Source organism: Narcine bancroftii, chromosome 5 (assembly GCF_036971445.1).
Source record: "Narcine bancroftii isolate sNarBan1 chromosome 5, sNarBan1.hap1, whole genome shotgun sequence".
Lineage (NCBI taxonomy): Eukaryota > Metazoa > Chordata > Chondrichthyes > Torpediniformes > Narcinidae > Narcine > Narcine bancroftii.
The window spans coordinates 234,307,616-234,333,908 of NC_091473.1; positions in this window are offsets into that span (position 1 = coordinate 234,307,616).

A 26,293-nucleotide genomic window follows, 5' to 3' on the forward strand; every position below is an offset into this window, starting at 1 on the left:
CACTTTCTTTTTTTAAATTTATTTTAAATTTTTCACACTATGAACCATACTGACCAAAATACACACAAACATTTCCCTCTTGAATATTCACAGGGTCATTTTCTCCCCTTTTCCCCCCTCCCTTACCTCCTTTCTTCACCCCCCTCCCCACCCACTCAACATTCAACCCATATGATACATTAAACCCATTAAACAATGTCATCACACAATGAAAATAAACAAGAAATTTGTGTCTTCTACTTTTGCATACTGGGTCAGTTCATTTCGTCTTCTTCTCCTGTCATTTTAGGTGGTGGAGGTCCGCGGTAGGACTTCTCTGTTGTGTTCCATGTACGGTTCCCAAATTTGTTCGAATACTGTGATGTTATTTCTTAAATTATATGTTATTACTTTCTTGACGATTGACAAATTCCTTTCCTCTCACCTACTATTATTTAACAAAGCAATTCAGGGAAACATTATTTTCTGAAAACCGGCAGCTATCCATCCCCCACCTACGTTTTGCCACAAGGCAATGGAGTTGATATCAATTGGCTTTCAAATTTACAATTGAAAGCAGGATTTACAAAATTCTGGCACCGCCCCCCCATTAGTTCTTTTTGATAAAATGCTAGTATGATATTGATTTAAAAAGCTCTTAATTTGCTTCAATATTTCATGTATATAATAAATGTACATTTGCACTCTAGAAAATATGAAATAAAAGAATAGAGATAACACCGGACAACATTTTTTTCAAAAGGGTTGCTTTCTGAAAGGAAATAATAGACAACTTCAAGCTGCACACAAAGATAAAGGGAGTTGGAGGAACATTAAATTAACTTGAATAGAATTTTGCACGTTTCATCACATAATGATGTTGACACATTGTGTTAGTTCAACTGACCTAAAAATGTCTTGCCACTGACTTTCGTTTATACTCAGCATTTGATGCCTCTTGTGTCATGTACAACAATCGTCAGCCAGCAGTGATTGGATTCCAGTTGCCCTAATACCGCTTTTCCATGGGGCCATGTCCTGGTGAAACCTTTCACTACGTTCGTCAGGGAAGATCAGCAGGGAAGACGTCCAAGTGTTAATGCTGCACTTCATGGTTTTGTATGCTTGAAGGAGACTTAAAATATGGCAGGAAATCAGAAAAATAGGTTACATATAAAAAACGGTACGTGATAGGAAAATTGAAAGGTGATTTTCATGATCAGCATCTCAAAATCCATAAAATACACCCAAAAGTGTTCAGTTGTCCAGTGTAATTTTAGAAGGCCTACATCTAGAAAGGAAATAATGAATTTATTATAGCTTACTCATATTTCTTATGAGGAAACCTTTCACCCACACCTGTCACCCCCATCAAAATGATCTACCAGGATCATTGTCTGAAGAGGGCGTACAAAATAATTGAGTACACCTTCCAGCCTCAGTCGCTCCCTTTTGAAAGATACAGGAGTATCAGAGCCAGCACCACTAGGCCAAGGAACAGCTTCGTCCCACGGGTAGGAATGACCAAAGCAACTGCTCACAATAAATATCCAAGACTCTTATATTTACAAAGCAATATTTATTTATTTATTGGTATATATTAATACTGGTCCTGTATCTGTATTTTTTATCCTATGTCTGGTTGTGTGTCGACGCGTTTTGCACTGAAGACCAGGGAACCCTGTTTCATCAAAGTTTTACTTGTGCAATCAGTTGACAATAAACTTGACTTCACTTTTAAAAATGGTAACAGAAGTTGCCTTTCTGTTGTCCCTCCATTGCCTTGATTACTCCATCTGAAATTTTTGGTTAGAAGAGACTGCAAAATGCAGGATCACCAAGTTTTCCACTATTGGGGGCATATTCTGAATTATTTTTGTCCAGTTGTTTCATCATATCTTTGTATTGGTTCTATAAGATGGATGGCAATTACTATTGATTAGCTTATGGATGCTCATACTGAAAATTTTCTACAGTTAAGGAAAGGCCATGAGTGACTTGTCCTTTTGCTTTTAGGATCTCCCAATAGCCAATCATTTCAATTCTGCTCCCCACTCCCGTACTGACATGTCTGTCCATGGCCTCATGCACTGCCATCCATGGTCACCTGAAAATTGGAGGAGCAACACCTAATATTTCATCTGGGTACTTTCCAACCAGATGGAGTTAACATCAACTTCTCCGGTTTCAGTTAGCTGATTCCCTGTTCTTCCTTGCATCACTAATCCTATATCTTCTTTCCTCCAGTTCTCCAACCTTTCCCTCTCCATACAAAGAGCTATCCCTTCTCCTGCTGTTTGCTGGTGTGCCCTCCCTTCTTTATTCACCTATTACCTCTTGCCTGTGGGACTGTGCTACACCCCCTTCCCTAGCCCCCACCATTTTGTTTAGGGACCTGGCTACATTTTGCACATACCTTGATGAAGGGCTCAAGGCTGAAATGTTGGTTATGTATCTTTATCTTTACTTGATAAAGCACACTGACTGACCTACTGAGTTTCCCCAGCATTACGTTTTTACTAAGTTTGTGTTAATTTCTGTGCTTTGTATTGACTAAGTAATGGGTTCCAAAGGATACAGTAAACCCCTCCCCCCCACCCCAATATCCAGCATTGGATTGGTAGAGGCTGGATAAGAGAAATTTCCGGTTGCTTGAGATTTTGATGATTGATTGATGAACTAACTGCTAGGGGGCGCCAATTTTAAACTTTTGTATTGTTTACCTGTTTATTTTCTACAATTATTTTTGCTGGTTGCTTGAGGCTGCCAGTTGCTCGAATTCTGGGTAAAGGGGATTTTACTGTAGTATGATTAAAATATTGACACTAGAAGTACAAATCAATGAGATATCCACTTGTATTGGAGAGAAAGAATGATGTATAGAAAAGGTAGAGTTTGACAGCATTTGTAAAATTGTGCAGTTAGAAATTCTACTATTTTGCTGAGGTTTAAACCAAATCCATTCTGTGAACCAATATAGTGAGTACAGCATTAAAATAATTAATTGGCTTTGATATACTTAGGGGTACATTAGGAAATAAGACACTAAATGAACAAACTCCTTTAAGAAGATTATCACTTGAGATTTTGTACAATATCAATTATATACATTTCCTAAGAGTACTGATAAAAATTTAATAGATGTAATTTTTAATTTACAACCTTTTTATAATGGTTCAATATCTAACATCTGTGGCATGTTGTTGGGAATGAGAAAGGTTCCCTTAGATAAAATGTTAAAAAAGCCTGGAAATAGGACTTGCAGCTTTTAATTTCTGAAGAAACTTGGAATGTGGTTTTCAAACTGGTTAATGCTTCATTTTTATGTGCCAGCCCACTCCCTCATGCAATTTAAAGTGATACACAGGACTCACATGTCCATAGTCAAATTATTTCGTTTTTATGTGGATGTACCTCCTCGTTGTGATAGATGCAACAATGGAGATTCTTCACTAATTCATATGTTTTGGACATGCCAGAGTCTTCAGAAATATTGGATTGAAGTATTTCAAACCTTTTCTGTTAATTTTAAAGTAAGCTTAATCCTTTAACTGCCTTGATTGGTATTGGTGAAGAGAGTGGCAAAATTTTAATGGCATCTGATCTGCATGTACAGGTACTCCTCGACTTACGACCATAATTGGGATTGAAGGATTAGTCATATCTTGAAATAGAATTTTGCACAAATATGTGGAATACCAAAGTCTTAAAGCAAACTTTTTAATCAATTCTCTTTTTCCTCATAGATTTGACAATAACAACTTACAGCTTCCTAAATTTGTCGATCAACCTTCTGATCCATGCTTACCTTGTTTGTCGGCATCCCGGGGTCCATAGACTGGGCACAACCATCTTGATTCCTGTCCACATGCACGAGTCTTTGGTTGGCGCATGCATGGTGGGTTCACGTATTGGAGTTTGGCGCATACACAAAAGTTAAGAACCCTAACGATATTGAATTCGCAGCCTTAACTCTTGCATATGTGCCAACCAAACTCCAATATGTGAACTCACCGTGTATGTGCCAACCAAAGACTTACACAGGAATCAAAGTGGTCGCACCCAGCCTGCGGACTGCAGGATGCCAACAAACAAGGTAAGTACACACAATTTGGCTCTTATATGCCTTGTATCCCTGTTATAGTTTTCAAATGCAACATAATCCATGAAATTTTATACTTTTTCTTCATTTAAAAAAAAATTCTGCCATATGTGTGTATGGCTCAGTGACCTTTTGAAACTTTTTTAAAATGTTTACATGGATTACATTTCACTTTACTTTTCTCTGTGAACTTTCAACAAATTAATTTTGCAGAAGTATTATCATAATTGGATCCAACAGAACAAATTGCTTTCAACATAATTTTTGAGCATTCTAGAAAACTGAATATTGACTTAATTGTTGAGTGTCTATTTTGGAAGACTGGAGGTCTTGAAGAGTTTAATGCTAATGAGAAATACATCACTGTAGGAATAGCCAAGTGGCAGCTATGTTGATTTGAAACAAGTACATGCATGTGTGTCAGGGAAAGGGTAAATCAGGTAAATCAGTGATTTTCAAGTGTTGATGACAGTGGAAGACAGAAATAACATGGACATGGAGCTCACCATTGTATCAATTATCCAGCCCAGCGAACTGGCAAGTTTAACACCAGATTTCTTTCCTATTTACAAGGCAGTCGTACACTGCATTTTTTAGACTACATTTTGGAGATGCAGCAGAGTGAGATATAACTAATAAATCATCAAGGCTTCTTCATTATTCTCTCACAGTAATATAAATACATTGATGGGGGGGGGCACAATTGGATGAAATGTTTAGTTTATACCAAGGGATATAATGTTTGTCTCATTGTGTTTTCAAGTCCTCATTGTTTTCAGTGTTTTTTTGTATATAGAATTATAAAATATTACAGCACAGAAACAGGCCCTTCAGCCCTTCTAGTCTGTGCTGAACTAGGATTGTGCCGAGCCCCAATGACCTGCACCCAATCCTTCCATACCCTTCACCTCAATGTACTATGCAAATATTTTTGAAATGTTAAAATTGAACACATATTCACCACTAGCAGCTCATTCCACACTCTCTCATGTGGAAAAGTTCCCCCAATGTTCCCCTTAAACTCTTCTCCTTCCACAATTATTGCAGATCCTCTGGTTTGTATCTCACCTAACCTCAGTGGAAAATCCTACTTGCATATACTCTGTCTATGACTACTACCCAGTAGCACTAACCACTGTGATGAAATGCTTTGAGAGGCTGGTCATGGCCAGAATTTACATGTGCCTAAGTAAAAATCTGGAGCCGCTGCAATTCACCTGTTGTCACAATCGCAGCACAACAGATGCAACATCACTGGGTCTCCACTCAGCTCTGATTACTTCGAAAACAGGAACTTGTACTTAGCTCTTCATAGTCTACCATTAGGCCTTCAATATCATTCTAGTCAAGAAGCTACAAACTCTAGGCTTGTACCCCACCCTCCTACAACTAGATCCTTAACTTGCTCATTGGAAATTTGAAACAACGTCTTGTCGTCACTGATTATCAACACAGCCTCACCCCAAGGATGTGTGCTTAGCCCATTCCTCTACTTATTATAAACCCATGACTTTGTGGCCAGGTACAATTCTAATGCCATCTATAAGTTTGCCAAATTCACCACAGTTGCCGGCAGAATCACAAATGGCAATGAGGAAGTGAACAGGAGGGAGATAGATCAGCTCATTGAATAATGTTACGACAACAACTTGGTGTTCAATGTCAGCAAAACCAAGGAGGTGATTGTGGACTTAAGGAGTAAGTCAGAGGAACACAGCCCAGTCCTCATCAAGGATTCAGTATGGAGAAGGCCAAGAACTTCAAATTTCCTGGGTGTCAACATCTTCGAAGATCTGTCCTGGAGCCTCCATGCTGATGCAATCACAAAGAAGGCTGGCCAGTTGCTATTCTTTGTGAGGTATCTGAGGAGATTTGGTATGTCACTGAAGACTCTCATAAACTTCTACAGTGTACTGTGGAGAGCATTCTGCTTTGTTGCATCACTGCCTGGTATGGAGGCACCAACTCTCAGGACAAGAATAAACTGCAGAGTGTTGTTAACTCAGCCTGTGACAACACAGGCACCAGACTTCACTCCATCCAAGACATCTACATGAAGTGGTGTCTTTAAAAAAAGCAGCCTCTATCCTCAAAAACCCCCAACTCCCTGGCCATGTCCAGTCTGCTACCAAAAAGGTACATGAACCTAAATATGAGCAATATATCCTAAGTTCTATTAATCAGAGTCACAAATAGATGATAATAAGATAAAGGATTTTTTGTCACAAATAAGGTTACCAAGGTTAAGTTTGGAGGAGTAAATGGAGCTAGATGCCCCCTTCACCCCTATAGCTTTGAGGGAGTCATTGAGCTCACAACAAAGCAATAAATCTCCAGGAGAAGATCATTTCCCACCTGAGTTTTATAAAGAATTTAAAAATTTTGAAGGTATTAGGCCAGGCAGTGGAGATGCACACTCTCCTGGAATCTTTTTCTACAGTGATAATAACAGTAATACCAAAAAGGGACCCCTTAAACCATCATCATATAGACCTATTTCATAGTTAAATGCAGATTATAAGATAATTGAAAACATTTTAGCAAATAAATTGACAAAATTTTTACGATAGCTGATAAATATGGATCAGATAGGGTTTGAAAAAAAGAGTCTGTGGATAATATGACTAGACAACTTAGTAAAATACATTTGGCACAAAAGAGAAGAGATTTAAGTTTGGCAATGGTTTCAGATGTGGAAAAAAATGTTTGATAGATTAGAATGGGATTTTTTGTTTAACGTTGATTGGATCAGAGGTTTATATAATGAACTTAAAGCTAAAGTTATAACAAATTAACAGGTTTATAAATTTCAGTTAACTAGATCTAGTAGACAAAGATATCCATTATTGCCAACTTTATTAATTCTAGTGATAAAACCAGTTGCAGAATTGATCCAATCTGATCCTGATATTAAGGGATTTAAAGTTAATCGAGAGGAAGATAAAAATATTTTATTTGGTAATGATGTTCTGATTTATTTGACAGAGCCAGTAGGCTCAATAAGTAATTTATATTTAACATTGGAGAAATATGGAAAATTGTTGGGGTGTAAGATAAATTGGTACACTCGCACCAACCCTCTTTTCAATCTTCTTCAGCATGATGCTGAACCAAGCCATGAAAGACCCCAACAATGAAGACGCTGTTTACATCCGGTACCGCACGGATGGCAGTCTCTTCAATCTGAGGCGCCTGCAAGCTCACACCAAGACACAAGAGAAACTTGTCCGTGAACTACTCTTTGCAGATGATGCCGCTTTAGTTGCCCATTCAGAGCCAGCTCTTCAGCGCTTGACGTCCTGCTTTGCGGAAACTGCCAAAATGTTTGGCCTGGAAGTCAGCCTGAAGAAAACTGAGGTCCTCCATCAGCCAGCTCCCCACCATGACTACCAGCCCCCCCACATCTCCATCGGGCACACAAAACTCAAAACGGTCAACCAGTTTACCTATCTCGGCTGCACCATTTCATCAGATGCAAGGATCGACAATGAGATAGACAATAGACTCGCCAAGGCAAATAGCGCCTTTGGAAGACTACACAAAAGAGTCTGGAAAAACAACCAACTGAAAAACCTCACAAAGATAAGCGTATACAGAGCCGTTGTCATACCCACACTCCTGTTCGGCTCCGAATCATGGGTCCTCTACCGGCACCACCTACGGCTCCTAGAACGCTTCCACCAGCGTTGTCTCCGCTCCATCCTCAACATCCATTGGAGCGCTCACACCCCTAACGCCGAGGTACTCGAGATGGCAGAGGTCGACAGCATCGAGTCCACGCTGCTGAAGATCCAGCTGCGCTGGATGGGTCACGTCTCCAGAATGGAGGACCATCGCCTTCCCAAGATCGTGTTATATGGCGAGCTCTCCACTGGCCACCGTGTCAGAGGTGCACCAAAGAAAAGGTACAAGGACTGCCTAAAGAAATCTCTTGGTGCCTGCCACATTGACCACCGCCAGTGGGCTGATAACGCCTCAAACCGTGCATCTTGGCGCCTCACAGTTTGGCGGGCAGCAGCCTCCTTTGAAGAAGACCGCAGAGCCCACCTCACTGACAAAAGGCAAAGGAGGAAAAACCCAACACCCAACCCCAACCAACCAATTTTCCCTTGCAACCGCTGCAATCGTGTCTGCCTGTCCCGCATCGGACTGGTCAGCCACAAACGAGCCTGCAGCTGACGTGGACTTTTTACCCCCTCCATAAATCTTCGTCCGCGAAGCCAAGCCAAAGAACCGTGAGCAGCTTGTTGAACAATGGTATTTAAATCAGGATCTTCGTGATGCCACCATCATCACCCTGTACAAAAACAAAGGCGAGAAATCAGACTGCTCAAACTACAGGGGAATCACGTTGCTCTCCATTGCAGGCAAAATCTTCGCTAGGATTCTACTAAATAGAATAATACCTAGTGTCGCTGAGAATATTCTCCCAGAATCACAGTGCGGCTTTCGCGCTAACAGAGGAACCACTGACATGGTCTTTGCCCTCAGACAGCTCCAAGAAAAGTGTAGAGAACAAAACAAAGGACTCTACATCACCTTTGTTGACCTCACCAAAGCCTTCGACACCGTGAGCAGGAAAGGGCTTTGGCAAATACTAGAGCGCATCGGATGTCCCCCAAAGTTCCTCAACATGATTATCCAACTGCACGAAAACCAACAAGGTCGGGTCAGATACAGCAATGAGCTCTCTGAACCCTTCTCCATTAACAATGGCGTGAAGCAAGGCTGTGTTCTCGCACCAACCCTCTTTTCAATCTTCTTCAGCATGATGCTGAACCAAGCCATGAAAGACCCCAACAAAGAAGACGCTGTTTACATCCGGTACCGCACGGATGGCAGTCTCTTCAATCTGAGGCGCCTGCAAGCTCACACCAAGACACAAGAGAAACTTGTCCGTGAACTACTCTTTGCAGATGATGCCGCTTTAGTTGCCCATTCAGAGCCAGCTCTTCAGCGCTTGACGTCCTGCTTTGCGGAAACTGCCAAAATGTTTGGCCTGGAAGTCAGCCTGAAGAAAACTGAGGTCCTCCATCAGCCAGCTCCCCACCATGACTACCAGCCCCCCCACATCTCCATCGGGCACACAAAACTCAAAACGGTCAACCAGTTTACCTATCTCGGCTGCACCATTTCATCAGATGCAAGGATCGACAATGAGATAGACAACAGACTCGCCAAGGCAAATAGCGCCTTTGGAAGACTACACAAAAGAGTCTGGAAAAACAACCAACTGAAAAACCTCACAAAGATAAGCGTATACAGAGCCGTTGTCATACACACACTCCTGTTCGGCTCCGAATCATGGGTCCTCTACCGGCACCACCTACGGCTCCTAGAACGCTTCCACCAGCGTTGTCTCCGCTCCATCCTCAACATCCATTGGAGCGCTCACACCCCTAACGTCGAGGTACTCGAGATGGCAGAGGTCGACAGCATCGAGTCCACGCTGCTGAAGATCCAGCTGCGCTGGATGGGTCACGTCTCCAGAATGGAGGACCATCGCCTTCCCAAGATCGTATTATATGGCGAGCTCTCCACTGGCCACCGTGACAGAGGTGCACCAAAGAAAAGGTACAAGGACTGCCTAAAGAAATCTCTGGGTGCCTGCCACATTGACCACCGCCAGTGGGCTGATAACGCCTCAAACCGTGCATCTTGGCGCCTCACAGTTTGGCGGGCAGCAGCCTCCTTTGAAGAAGACCGCAGAGCCCACCTCACTGACAAAAGGCAAAGGAGGAAAAACCCAACACCCAACCCCAACCAACCAATTTTCCCTTGCAACCGCTGCAATCGTGTCTGCCTGTCCCGCATCGGACTGGTCAGCCACAAACGAGCCTGCAGCTGACGTGGACTTTTTACCCCCTCCATAAATCTTCGTCCGCGAAGCCAAGCCAAAGAAAAAAAAGACAAAAGTGAAATAATACCTCTCACTAGAAGTAATTATGCTCAGTGCCAAAGAGATACCCAATTTAATTGGATGGAAAATGGTATAAAATATTTAGGCATACAGGTAGATAATAATTTAAACAATTAATACAATTAATGCCAATAACACTGTTGGGCAGAGATAACTGTGGTAAAATGAATGCATTCCCTAGAGTTCTTTTTCAAACATTACCAATACTGTTACCACAAGTTTTTCCCCCCTCCCCAATAATTAAATAAATATAAAATAAAATTTTCTCTGGAAGGGTAAGATGTCAAGGATTTCTTTAGATAAATTAACATAGAAATTTAAATTAGTAGGCCTACAGCTTACAAATTTAAAATATTATTATGAAGCAGCTTTTTCATTTTTTGAAGTGGGAGAGAAGTCGACATAGATTAAAATATAAATTGATAAAATAGGAGAGAAACTACCAGGACTTTATATATAAATGGGATTCAAAATTAATATCCGATGAGAGGAAAACCCCTTTGTTGAGACATTTGATTAGTACCTGGAATTAGAACAAGGTGGGGTTGTGTTATCTAAAATGCCTTTGACTCAAAATAAACTTATTCCATTTACAATGGATAATCAATTTTTAAATATTTGGACTCGTAAAGGAATTAGATATATAGAAATTGTTATGAAGGACAAAATTTAATGCCATTTGAACAATTAAAAAACAAATATGGCATACAAAACAATACATTATTTTGTTATTATCAACTAAGGGCATATTTAAGAGATAAATTGGGTCCAACAATGTCATTACCGAAATGTAGTAACTCGGAAATGCCGATTCATAATAGAAATAGAAAGAGGTTTACTTCAGTCATGTGCACTTTGTTGCAAAATGGAGCTTCTAAGCAGGGGATTCATAGGTCCAGACAGAGATGGGAGGTGGATTTAAATATTAATATTGATGAATAAAATTGTTGGAACTATGTCGAGATAGTATGACAAATACAATAAATATTAGGTATAGATTAGTTTAATATAATTTTCTATATTAATTATATCTAACACTGCAGAAATTAAATAGATTGAAGTTCGATTTATCAGATCAATGTTTTAGATGTGGCCAGGAGATAGGTACATTTTTTACATTCGACTTGGTCCTGTCCAAAAGTGAAACCTTGTTGGATTAATTTGGGAACATTTTTAGAACAGGTTACTGGAATTAAATTTCCACAAAACCCAATGTTGTTTTTATTAGGTAATTTTGTAGGGATATAACCAAAATTGAAATTAACTATATGTCAAAAAGAATTTGTAAAGATTGGATTTGCAGTAGCAAGAAAATGAATTGCAGTCACATAGAAATTGGACTCTCATCTGGGTATGGTGCGTTGGAACACAGAAATGCATAGTTGCATTCCCTTGAGAAGATTACCTATAATTTAAGAAATAAATAAATATGATGTATTTTTGACATCGGGGGAACATAAATGTTTCTGTGAGCTAGAGTTTGGATGGCCTTCCTGTCAACGCTAAGTTAGCTGCATATCCACGTCGGAATAACATGAGGTGACATAGTTAATGGGAAATATTTAATTAGACCAAAAAAACTCTGGCTGTGGCAAGAAGCAACATCTGTTGACCTACCCACTGCTCAAAGACCATCTTTACACTGTACAGAATCTTGCTAACTCTAATTTGCAAACATGGAAAAATGTTGGTCTGTGAAAACTATGTTTATTCCAATCAATATCCACCTATCTATACTAATCCCATCCTTTCCATGCTTTGCCATACCTGTACTCATCCAGATACATCTTAAAGATAGTGAGAATTTTTTCTCTCTCACACCACCACCCATGTTCCTTCTCCTTCTCTATAGTTGTACATCAGAAGGTCTTTAATATTTCATCTCTTTGGCTTGGCTTCGCGGACGAAGATTTATGGAGGGGGTAAAAAGTCCACGTCAGCTGCAGGCTCGTTTGTGGCTGACAAGTCCGATGCGGGACAGGCAGACACGATTGCAGCGGTTGCAAGGGAAAATTGGTTGGTTGGGGTTGGGTGTTGGGTTTTTCCTCCTTTGCCTTTTGTCAGTGAGGTGGGCTCTGCGGTCTTCTTCAAAGGAGGTTGCTGCCCGCCAAACTGTGAGGCGCCAAGATGCACGGTTTGAGGCGTTATCAGCCCACTGGCAGTGGTCAATGTGGCAGGCACCAAGAGATTTCTTTAGGCAGTCCTTGTACCTTTTCTTTGGTACACCTCTGTCACGGTGGCCAGTGGAGAGCTCGCCATATAACAGGATCTTGGGAAGGCGATGGTCCTCCATTCTGGAGACGTGACCCATCCAGCGCAGCTGGATCTTCAGCAGCGTGGACTCGATGCTGTCGACCTCTGCCATCTCGAATACTTCGACGTTAGGGGTGTAAGCGCTCCAATGGATGTTGAGGATGGAGCGGAGACAACGCTGGTGGAAGCGTTCTAGGAGCCGTAGGTGGTGCCGGTAGAGGACCCATGATTCGGAGCCGAACAGGAGTGTGGGTATGACAACGGCTCTGTATACGCTTATCTTTGTGAGGTTTTTCAGTTGGTTGTTTTTCCAGACTCTTTTGTGTAGTCTTCAAAAGGCGCTATTTGCCTTGGCGAGTCTGTTGTCTATCTCATTGTCGATCCTTGCATCTGATGAAATGGTGCAGCCGAGATAGGTAAACTGGTTGACAGTTTTGAGTTTTGTGTGCCCGATGGAGATGTGGGGGGGCTGGTAGTCATGGTGGGGAGCTGGCTGATGGAGGACCTCAGTTTTCTTCAGGCTGACTTCCAGGCCAAACATCTAAAGAGGCAGTATTTACAAAGTCCCCCTATACTGACAATAACCACACCAGCCGTGCGAGTATAAGACAGCTTTAATAAATTCATATGTCCACTAAGAGGTCTTGTCTCACTGCAAGACGAACCTGGAAGGCTAGACTGTAGCTCGGGACTGCTTTTCGACAAGGTCACCAGGATGACCCCTGGTGACCTAGTGGTGTAATTACATATCACCACACACTCTAAACACTGAACATCAGCAGAATAATTGAATAAATTTCCCTTCATTTGAGGCAAATAGAAATCACTGAACTGCAATGTGTGTCAGAAATTCAACATAATTCTCTCGTGTATCAATTCAGGGAAGATCATGAGTCTGGCTTTTCTGTCCCCTATTATCCATTGAGCTGTTAGGTGAGTATAATTTTCTAATCTTAAATAATAACATTACTTCGAAATGCAAATAACAGTAATATAGTTCATTCTTTCATTACTGTCGAGGCCACAAAATGTCTATCTCTATACTGTCAATTCAAAGTAAAGCAGAATGGAAGAAAAGTTGAGAACTTTCAGACAGTTGTGTTGATTCAGTAATTTTAATAAAATAGAGGTTCAACAGCTAAGGATTAATTTATTATTTTAAAAATCCAGGCACATAACTACTAAATAAATAAATGGGTTGATTAGAATGTTTGATTTGTTTTGATGAGATTTGATTTGAATGGATTAGGTTTGATTGCTGGAAGCTATATTGAAAATTGGTTCAGCCTCCAATTGTTCAGATTGCTAAAAAATTAGTAGCTTCAGATGAAACAATTACCATTATTTAGCAGTAATTAGACAATCACATTAATGAGAATGTCCAACATTCAAGACTTAAATGCCCAGTAATTAGACAATCACATTAATGAGAATGTCCAACATTCAAGACTTAAATGCCCAGTAATTAGACAATCACATTAATGAGAATGTCCAACATTCAAGACTTAAATGCCCAGTAATTAGACAATCACATTAATGAGAATGTCCAACATTCAAGACTTAAATGCCCAGTAATTAGACAATCACATTAATGAGAATGTCCAACATTCAAGACTTAAATGCCCAGTAATTAGACAATCACATTAATGAGAATGTCCAACATTCAAGACTTAAATGCCCAGTAATTAGACAATCACATTAATGAGAATGTCCAACATTCAAGACTTAAATGCCCAGTAATTAGACAATCACATTAATGAGAATGTCCAACATTCAAGACTTAAATGCCCAGTAATTAGACAATCACATTAATGAGAATGTCCAACATTCAAGACTTAAATGCCCAGTAATTAGACAATCACATTAATGAGAATGTCCAACATTCAAGACTTAAATGCCCAGTAATTAGACAATCACATTAATGAGAATGTCCAACATTCAAGACTTAAATGCCCAGTAATTAGACAATCACATTAATGAGAATGTCCAACATTCAAGACTTAAATGCCCAGTAATTAGACAATCACATTAATGAGAATGTCCAACATTCAAGACTTAAATGCCCAGTAATTAGACAATCACATTAATGAGAATGTCCAACATTCAAGACTTAAATGCCCAGTAATTAGACAATCACATTAATGAGAATGTCCAACATTCAAGACTTAAATGCCCAGTAATTAGACAATCACATTAATGAGAATGTCCAACATTCAAGACTTAAATGCCCAGTAATTAGACAATCACATTAATGAGAATGTCCAACATTCAAGACTTAAATGCCCAGTAATTAGACAATCACATTAATGAGAATGTCCAACATTCAAGACTTAAATGCCCAGTAATTAGACAATCACATTAATGAGAATGTCCAACATTCAAGACTTAAATGCCCAGTAATTAGACAATCACATTAATGAGAATGTCCAACATTCAAGACTTAAATGCCCAGTAATTAGACAATCACATTAATGAGAATGTCCAACATTCAAGACTTAAATGCCCAGTAATTAGACAATCACATTAATGAGAATGTCCAACATTCAAGACTTAAATGCCCAGTAATTAGACAATCACATTAATGAGAATGTCCAACATTCAAGACTTAAATGCCCAGTAATTAGACAATCACATTAATGAGAATGTCCAACATTCAAGACTTAAATGCCCAGTAATTAGACAATCACATTAATGAGAATGTCCAACATTCAAGACTTAAATGCCCAGTAATTAGACAATCACATTAATGAGAATGTCCAACATTCAAGACTTAAATGCCCAGTAATTAGACAATCACATTAATGAGAATGTCCAACATTCAAGACTTAAATGCCCAGTAATTAGACAATCACATTAATGAGAATGTCCAACATGCAAGATTCAACTACGTTGAATCAGAACTGCACTAAACAAAGAACTAATTTTCATCACATACAACATAGTTAATTAGCACAATCTCTTGTGTAACAACAATCCATGACGTGCTGACATTCCCATTACACAGTTCCTATCTTATTCTTCTAGGGATCTCCCTTTTGGTATATAACAGGATTTCCTTCCACTATTTTTAATCTGTCCAACAAAGAAAATGTTATAGTGAGTGTAGAGCTCGTCGAAAGAACCAAAGACTTGTTGATCCAAACCAAGGCTTTTATTAGCAAAAGACCGGAGCTCTTCACAGGTGGCCGACCAGTCCGGAATGATCCGACCTGGCTAGGGACACAACCCTTTAAGGCCCAAACAATAGGTGTGGCTTAGCTCTCAGCCAATCGCTGTAAGCACAGTCTAGATACAGTAACTATATACACTATGTACATTGGTGATAGATCTGTACTATCACAATGAGACAAAATATGATCTCAGCAAATAAATATATCTATCATATATGATCATATCTTTTTCCTAGGATAGGGGAATCTAATGCCCTTTTACACAGGGATCCCAGTAAATCGGCATATAAATAACCTGCGTTTAAAACCAGGTTGGGTCAGATCGGAGTTTTCACACTGAACCAAGAAAAGCCAGTTCAGTGAGAACTTTTACATAGAGACCCGGCATCCCAGTGCAAAAGGAGGTGGGACCTGCAATATTACAGTGTTAGCGTCCCGGAAAGGCAGATAAGCCTTTTATACTGGAGCCAATTTGAAAAGCATTGGCTCTTATACTACCTACCTTGGCAGGTAAGTACCTTGATGAAAATGGCCCCCGTGCCAGGTTCGTTGCATTCACATAGGTAAGTGAAGCAGTTAATTACCATTTTTCAAGGGGGCTGTAAAAGGGCCTTAAAACTAGATTTCAATCAGAGAGGAAAAATCTCAAAGGAACTTGAGGGACCTTTATCATCAGGAGGGTACATGGAATGAGCTGCAAGAAGAAGTGAAGAGATGGATACAATTGTAATGTTTAAAAACCATTTATACAGGTGCATGGATAGGAAAGATTCAGAGGGTATGGAAAAGCAGGCAAACGAGACAAGCTTAGGCCAGAAGGCCTGTTTCTCTGCTGTAGTACTCTGACTCAATGTAAGATTGAACAAAATATCATAAATTTGCTCTACTCTGCCTTAGATTATCACTCAAGATGATTAACGTCCCACAGAATCACCAACAGTGGCAAGGACAATTTACTACCGCATAGTCCATTACCGACAGCACAGTTGTGTCAATCAGTAAAACTAGAGGGAAAGACACGTTGGCAGATTCAGAATGATTTATCATTTGGCCGGAGACCTAAAGTTAAAGAGGGAAAGTGAGAGAAGCTCCGTTGACAGATGTACTTCAGAGTTTTGATTGTGTGATTTGAGAATTACTTATCAACAGAAAATTTAAAAATGAAGAAATAAGTTTGGATGCTCATCAAATCTGAAAGTCTAGCTCTTCATCTCTTGGCAATGCTTTTATATTGAAGACTTTTCATCAATTCTCAGCATATGAAGCCTGACCTACTGAGTACGTCCTGTATCATTTTCATTACTCCATTGTTACCCTCGAAGCAATTTGGTAGAAAGTGGGGGCCTTTAACATCCAAAAGTGAGTTGTCTAGTGTGATTAGGTTTGAAAATATTAACAATCTGAAATGTCGTCCCAAATTACTTCCAATCAGATTCCTTTGGAGATTAGCAATTCAGGAGGAGCAGGAATTATTCCATGTACTATCATCCACAACCTCCTTCCATCCTCCCCAAATATATTAACATAAGTAGGATCAAAGCCATTTGCTCCAAGGGACCTCATTTAGGATCCTCCCTCCCTGAATGGGAGTTAGGTCTGTGAATTATATTAACTTCAGACTGGGAAATCCATTATATTCTAATGAGGTTTTTCACAGGGCTGAAAGACAACTGGACCTTAGATTTCATTTATTCTTGTGTGATGCTCCACACTCCTTCCTCCTGACCACACCACATACCACTGTTAGTATCCAAGCATTACTTTGTGGATGAAGCAGTACAATTTGCAAGATGTGTAAGCAGAAATCAAAGGTATTGAAGGGAAAGCATATTTAAAACTATTTTGTACCAACAGTTGATCAATGATAATGTCCAAGAATAGTTTATTAAATTATGAATTGCCTTCTGAAAGATTCAACTACTATGCAACATTCACACATTTTAAAATCTTTTGATCTATTAATTTTACCGTAGCAATTAGTCATTGCTCTCTATTTTGATATCTCCAAATTAAAAGAAGCATTGAACAGTACAAACAAAAGAAAATTTGCCATTTATTTACTGAAGAGACTTTCTATTTTCAGAGAAATATACCTGAGAAATTTGATTGTATAAAGCATTATTTTTTTGTGTTATGTAATTAACCTCTAGCTTAAATTTGTCAGCGGAATGACAAGCAATATCATTGTCTACAATGAAAAGTTTAGTCAGGCATATGGACTGTGAGATCTGCTCATGCATGGGGCTCGCACAGGTGAGTTTGGATCTTCCACAGCAATCAATTGGATACTCTCCCATAGAGTCACAAACTGTGTTTTCAAGACAACAGCATGTGTTCAACAGTTGGTCAATACACAAATTCATTGCAATTCAAGAACATTTCAAGGCCTCAAGTGGCAGGTAGAGGGTTGAGATGGAGAGAACAAAAGGAGAGTCGGTGATAGGCAGGGGACTGAGAGCAGTTGAATGGCACAAGCAGAGGAGATATTAGGTGAGAGAGTTGTTCTTTGGCTAAGCTTCGCGGACAAAGATTTATGGAGGGGGTAAATGACCACGTCAGCTGCAGACTCGTTTGTGGCTGACAAGTCCGATGCGGGACAGGCAGACACGGTTGCAGCGGTTGCAGGGGAAAATTGGTTGGTTGGGGTTGGGTGTTGGGTTTTTCCTCCTTTGTCTTTTGTCAGTGAGGTGGGCTCTGCGGTCTTCTTCAAAGGAGGTTGCTGCCCGCCGAACTGCGAGGCGCCAAGATGCACAGTTTGAGGCGATATCAGCCCACTGGCGGTGGTCAATGTGGCAGGCACCAAGAGATTTCTTTAGGCAGTCCTTGTACCTCTTCTTTGGTGCACCTCTGACACAATGGCCAGTGGAGAGCTCGCCATATAACACGATCTTGGGAAGGCGATGGTCCTCCATTCTGGAGACATGACCTACCCAGCGCAGTTGGATCTTCAACAGCGTGGATTCGATGCTGTCGGCCTCTGCCATCTTGAGTACTTCGATGTTAGGGATGAAGGGGCTCCAATGAATGTTGAGGATGGAGCGGAGACAACGCTGGTGGAAGCGTTCTAGGAGCCGTAGGTGATGCCAGTAGAGGACCCATGATTCGGATCCGAACAGGAGTGTGGGTATGACAACGGCTCTGTATACGCTAATCTTTGTGAGGTTTATCAGTTGGTTGTTTTTCCAGACTCTTGTGTAGTCTTCCAAAGGCGCTATTTGCCTTGGCGAGTCTGTTGTCTATCTCGTTGTCGATCCTTTCATCTGATGAAATGGTGCAGCCGAGATAGGTTGACCGTTTTGAGTTTTGTGTGCCCGATGGAGATGTGGGGGGGGGGGGGGGGGGGCGGGTAGACATGGTGGGGAGCTGGCTGATGGAGGACCTCAGTTTTCTTCAGGCTGAAGCTGATCTGTCTAGAACAAGTGTTGCAAGTATTTGTACAGTTTTGCACACTTAAAAAAGGGTAAACTCCAATTTCAAGCTTGGTTTATAAGAGCTTTTCTCAGACAAGATCTGAAATTCATTATCAGCCTCATTGAAAATAAGAACATAGTTAGTCACATGACCCATTTCCTTAAGAAGACTGCAGCCTTAATTATTACTCATAATAAATGATTCTATCACACACCTACAAATTATGTAAACTATATTGGCCAATTAACTGATCAGCATCCATCTTGGGAAACTCATGTGGTGCCAGAGAGAATGTTCACACTCAATGCACTGGGAGTCATGATTAGACCTCAGTTGTTGGAGCTGTGACAGAGCTCTTCTCTCAGTTCCCTACTGTTTCATAGAGAATGGAACATCATTGAAAAGCAAGCATTCCAAATTGTGGAGAAATTGCAATAAAAATTTTGAACAGTTTGTGCCTAATTTAGCCAATTTAAGATTGGTCCCTGTCAGATAGAGATATGAATAGTTACATAAAGGGAAAGTTATCATAATTGCACATATAGTTTCAGCTATTTTGTGGTGGCATAATTGTCAGTATGGTTTGCTTATTAATCAATTAGATAAGCATGTGATCTCACTAATTTTTATTGGCAAATATTAATTGGTTTGAAGGGCATCCACTTAGAATAGAGATTGAGAGGAATTTCTTTAGCCAGAGGGTGGAGAATCTTTGGAATTTGTTGCCAGAGGTGGTTGTGGAGGCTAATTTGTTGGGTGTATTTAAGGGAGAGATTGATGGGTTCTTGATTAATCAGGACATCAAAGGCCAGGCAGTGGGGCTGAGTGGAAAAATAGATCAGCTCATGAATGAATGAATGAATGATGTGGCAGACTCTTGACACTGCATCCCTCCTAGGAAGCAGGTAAGCTAACCAAGCATGCAGTACTGGACCAGCATTCACACTGGACCATGATTTATCTGGTTCATCCAGACCTTTTAGATCTAAGAGGGTGGGGCACCTCCAGTGGTGACATCACAAATGACGTATAATGTATTTGCAGGGCAGTGAAATTGTAGCAGGAATAAAACATATATATGCTCAAAGTATAAAAGGCCATGGAAAAAAAACCTACACAATTTAATAAGACATACATGCTCAATGCATAAAAGACTGTGGTAAAATTAATTACAATGGGCTTTAGACTGTTCAAACATCAGACAAACCCACAGACCAGCTGGTCATTATTCCCTAAACAATTGAGTATAACAACTATTTTGTAATGCATTGCATTAGGTATTATAAGCAATTTTGAGGTGATTTAAAACACAGGTACGTGCTGACAGCCTGCAGGCTGCGTTCTGACAGCCCCGCCGGCCTCCCTGTGACAACTCCACTGGCTGCCTTGTGAAATATTACTGTGCAGAAATATTTCACAGGGTGGCCAGTGGTGCTTTCAGCGCGTACCTGTGCTTTAAATCATCTCAAGGTTACTTATAATACTTCCAGACTGATTCACCCATGCAGGCACTAATGCTGGTTGAGCATTCACGCCACCAAAGAGTAATTAACAAGTTAACTTGGCCAGGCTCTGATACTACCCCACCCCAAAATGAGTCAGAGCCTAGTTGATTTTTACCTGCCCTGCCTGGTTGGGATCTTTCACGTCATCAGATTACCTGCTATAGACCAGTTAAATTGGCCCGATCAGCCTACTTTATTTGGCGGTGTGATTGTGTCCACTGCCAATGGCCTATGTCTTATGGTCTTACTGTCTTATGGTTTGGAATGAAGACAATCCATTCCATTACTAAAGAGATGAGAATATGTTTGTTCTTCATAGAACTGATGTGTTGTTCTTGCAGTTCCTGCAGATTTATCGGTCACCAATCAGGATTAGTAAGACCTCGATAGATTCCATTTTTCAAAAGATTAGATTCTTTTTTATCTTGAATGACAGGAAGGGAAAAAATTCAAAGCCTCTATGAATACTTTATGATCAATTTTACCAGAGATAAAAAGGATACTATTGCCTCTCCCAGTTTGTTAGTTATAGTTGGTTATGGATCAGTTCCCGTCTTGAAAAGGACAGCAAACGGATACTGTATAACCCAGATTTCTTTTCACAGGTGACTGCTTCTATTATTATACATCCTTGTGAAAACCCAACCAATTTCTCAGCAGCCGTGTTCAGGCAATGTCAAGTAAGTTTCCTTTTCAATTGACCTCATCTAAAGGTTAGAAGGCAGCCTAGAGGAAAATTAAACTGCTGCAAAAGAGTGAACATTCACAATGGAAAAAGGTGACAAGAAATGTTCATGTGTGCAAAATTGTTCTATGTATACAATGTCATTTGTCTTTTGTTGCTTAGCAATGGCAGCAGAAATTTTTTTTTTCCAAAACGTTTGCCCTAAAAATTGCATTTACACTTTACTAAATATTTAAAAAAAAATGATAATAGTTCTTTCAGAGAGGAACAAAGAATAGTGCTGTTTTGATGTTATTTGGAAAATGCATGATTTGAATTCATTGTCAGTCATTGTACATGATGAGCTTACTGCAATTAATTTTCACTAAACTTTTCTTGACACTTTAATAACATGCTGTCCAGCATTACTGCCTCCTCAAACTGTCACAGGCTATGATCCAGATTCGTGCCCCTTTTCAGGTTTTCAGAATTCATTTACTCTATTATTTCTACCAATAACAGCTTTTCTTCACCACTGAGCTTCCCGTTTAATTCATCCAGTTGAACTTGCTCTTTCCATGCTGTTTAACAATATCATTGTTTTTACAAGTGACAATTAGAATTAGACCTCACCCTCAAGCATGACAAAAAGAATAATAGATCATTAGGAGAAAATCCCAAATCTACAAGACAATTTAGATATTTAATGATAGTTTTAACTTCATGAAAAGTTTGATTGCTAGAAATGTTGTTTGATCAGCAAAATTGATACCTGAAATTCAGGTAAACTAGTTTTATGTTCTTCCTGAAATCATGTTCAAGGTATGAAATTATATCTTGTAAGCTCTTTTTTTAGTTGTATTTATTTGTAGATTAAAAAAATGATCAGAGAATAGATGATGGAGACAGAAGAACGAGAGGAGCCCTTACACGCCAGGGACCTTAACATATGCCTCACTAAAATTAATATACGCCACATCTACCTTCCTCAATTTCTTTTGTTAATACTCAATTAGGCTTGTAAGGGATGACATTCCTCACAAATGCACGCTAACTATCCCTGAGAAGATTATTTCTCTCTAAATGCTCATAACTCTTTTCCTAAGAATCCTCTCCAATAGATTGACCATGACTGATGTACGACTTACTGGTCTACAATTTTCCTATTACTTTTTTAAACAAGGGGACCATATTTGTCAAAGCTGTTGACAGGATTTCAAGGTTTGAGTTACAGGGACAGGTTGTGCAGACCTGGAGCGTAGAAGATTGAGAGGGGACTTGATAGAGGTGTTTAAGATTTTAAAAAGGACAGAGTAAATGTGGATAGGCTTTTTCAATTAAGAGTGGGGGAGATTCAAACTAGAGGGTATGGTTTAAGATTGAAGGGGGAAAATTATAAGGGGAACACGAGGGGAAATTTCTTTACGCAGAGGGTGGTGGGGATGGGGAATGAGCTTCCGGCAGATGTGGTTGAGGCGGGATCATTGGTTACATTTAAGGAAAGACTGGATAGTTACATGGAGAGGAGGGGACTGGAGGGGGATGGACCGGGTGCTGGTCAGTGGGACTAGGAGGGTGGGGATTTGTTATGGCATGGACTAGTAGGGCCGAACTGGCCTGTTCTGTGCTGTAAGTGGTTATATGGTCATTCTCCAATCCTCTGCTACCTTCTCTGTGACCAGGGGGATGCAAAGATCACTGCCAATGGCCAGCAATCTCTTCCCTCACTTCCTGTAGTAACTTGGAGAACACCTCATCTAGACCTGGGGTCATCAATCCTAATATTTTTCAGAATATCCACCACTTCTTCTTCCTTAAACTCAACATAAGCTACTTCTATACTGTCCTCATCTTGACCAAAGTTCTGTTCCTGGTGAACACTGAAGCAATTTATTCATTTCAGACCTTCCCTATTTCTTCTTACTCCAGGCAAACATTGCCTCTTTTATCATTAAGCAACCCTACTTTCACTCTCATCTTTCTTTTCTTCACTCATGCTTAGTTATTCTCCTTAATCCTACTTGTCAAGGTCTTCTCGTGTCCTCTTCAAGCTCTTCTAAGTCCTTTCTTAAGTTCCATCCTGGCTACCATCTAATTCTCATGAGCCCTTCCTGTTTTTTTTTTTTTTTTTACTTCTTAATCCTTATGTATGCTTCCTTCTTCCTCTTACCTCTACTCTGTCAACCATGGTTCCCATTTCCTACCATCTTGTCTCAGTAGGAAAAACCTATCCAGAATGCAACGCGTTCCCTAAACATCCTCCACGTAGTCTCTGTACCTTCCCCCAAAAATATCTGTTCCCAATTTACTCTCCCCAATTCCTTCCTAATTCCATCATAATGAACCCTTCCCAACTTTACCATTTTGTATACTCCTATCCTGGTCCATAGCTATGTTAAAGCTAGGTTCTTGATCCTCAAAATATTCTGTATGGAATTTAAACTGGAGGTGGGGGAGGGTGTGAACTAGTACTATCCCTCCTTCACCGAGAGGTCCACCAGCTGACCAGGTACTTTACCTAGTAAATCTAGTATGGCTTTTCCACTGGTCAGCTGATGCACATCCTGTGTCAGGAATCTTTCTTGGACACTCCTGACAAATTCAGCCTCTTGCGTTAAGGAGGTGCCAGTCAATATTTGGGAAGTTGAACTCTCCCGTACAACAACCCCATTATTTGTGCACCATTCCAAATTCTTCCTACTCATCGACTCCTCAGTGTCCTGAGGGCTAGTTGAGGACCTATAGATTTCTCCAATATAGTGATCACTCCCTCCTGTTTCTGACTACCACCCACACCAACAATCCCTTCGCAGCCTGCAGCTGTGATGCTATCCCTGCATTTTCACTCCCATCGCATCTCTTTTAAAACATCTCAAACCCATATCTGGACCCTGTCCTTGTGTCAGCCAAGTCTCTAACAGAGACAAGTCTCTATAACAGCCACTACATTTTAATTCCATGTACAGATTCCTTTATTTCTAATACTGCTTGCATTGAAATAAACATGTTTCAATTCCTCCAACTGATGACATTTATGCTCCCTCCACTGCCTGTCCTTCCTTACAAATTCTCTGCATATTGCATCCACCCATCCACCTTCCCACCATCTGCTCTATTCTCTGCCATTGCATTCTCATTCCCTCCTTCTTGCCAAGCTAGTTCAAGAGAGAACAATTATCAAAAATATAGCAATAAGTCGCAGTGTAATATCCATTATGCGCCTCACAGTTCAGCGGGCAGCAACCTCCTTTGAAGAAGATCGCAGAGCCCACCTCACTGACAAAAGACAAAGGAGGAAAAACCCAATCCCAACCCACCAATTTTCCCTTGCAACCGCTGCAACCGTGTCTGCCTGTCCCGCATCGGACGTCAGCCATAAACGAGCCTGCAGCTGACGTGGACATTTACCCCTCCATAAATCTTCGTCCGCGAAGCCAAGCCAAAGAAAGGAAGAATATCCATTATAAATCTGAGAGGGTAACATTGAATACTTATGAAGTTCCTTTAAAGAAAGGAATTCTGTTTACCATGTATTTGAACCACCAAAGGCTAATGCATGGATTCAAAAAATAACTGGAAGGTTAATGGAATATTGAATATCAAGTTGAGGAGGTTAAAATTCAGATGCAAGAAGATGATGCTACTTTTGCACAGTATTTTGCTGACTATTTCTAATGAAGTGTATTCACTTTTGAGATCAATCTGAGTAAGATGCTATAGCCTTGGAGGGGATCCATAATTGACATCAGACTGAAGTGATCTGTCAGTGTCTGAAGACTTTCTTTTGAGGAGCTTCATGATGCCATCGATAAAGCCCAGACATCCCTTAGTGATGGTGCCACGATTGCAGCCGGAAACTTCAAACATTCCAACCTGAAAACTGTTCTACCATGGTTTCAACACTTCACCGCCAAAGGAGAGAGCAGCTGAGATAATCAGGTGCAAAGCAATATCTCTGGTGCATACAAAGCTGCCCCTTGCCCCACATGTTGGTGACTCTGATCACTTATCCATTCTGCTAATTTCAGCATGCAGTGTGCCAGCAAAACAAATAAAGTCGGTTGGCATGGAGATCAGGAGATGGCCTGGCAGTGGGGGGTTTGGGGGTGTGGGGAGGGGGAAAGTGTGGGTCACAGCAGTGCTATGGGACAGCTTTGAGACCAGGGACTGGAACAGTTTCAGGGAGGCATCCACTTACAACAGACATGTAAACATCAAGGAGTATACAATCTCAGTGACTGGCTTCATTAGCAATTGTATCGAGGATGTAATGGAGATCAAATGCTACACAATTAGGGGTAACCAGAAACCATGTATGGATGCAGAGGTCCATACACTTCTCAGAGCTCATGATGCTGCATTCAGGGCAGGAGACAAGATGACATTAAAATCAACCAGGGCTGAACTCTCCCATACAATCCAAAAGGCAAATCATGGATAAACACAGAAGCTGTGTGATACCAGTAACACGAGGTGCATGCAGCAAGAGAGCAAATCTATAAAAGAGCACAATACAATCTTGCATGTCAAAGACAATGGCACACTGCTTCCAAACAGTCTGAACATCTATGCACGGTTTGAAAAAAAGAACAGGCTAATTTCATACAAACCTCCATCTCCCTCGATGTATGAGCTCCTTGCATAACCACGTCCAAGTGGAGGAGAACCTTATGGGACCTGACAACATGTTGAGTACCGATGGACTGTGCAGACCAACTGACAAGGTCAAAATGATCATTTTCAACACATCGCTCTAGCAGTCCATCATCCCCTCGGGTATCAAGATAACCGTCATTCTTCTTCTTCTTTGGCTTGGCTTCGCGGACGAAGATTTATGGAGTGGGTAAAAGTCCACGTCAGCTGCAGGCTCGTTTGTGGCTGACAAGTCTGATGCGGGACAGGCAGACACGGTTGCAGCGGTTGCAGGGGAAAATTGGTTGGTTGGGGTTGGGTGTTGGGTTTTTCCTCCTTTGCCTTTTGTCAGTGAGGTGGGCTCTGCGGTCTTCTTCAAAGGAGGTTGCTGCCCGCCGAACTGTGAGGCGCCAAGATGCACGGTTTGAGGCGATATCAGCCCACTGGCGGTGGTCAATGTGGCAGGCACCAAGAGATTTCTTTAGGCAGTCCTTGTACCTTTTCTTTGGTGCACCTCTGTCACGGTGGCCAGTGGAGAGCTCGCCATATAACACGATCTTGGGAAGGCGATGGTCCTCCATTCTGGAGACGTGACCCACCCAGCGCAGCTGGATCTTCAGCAGCGTGGACTCGATGCTGTCGACCTCTGCCATCTCG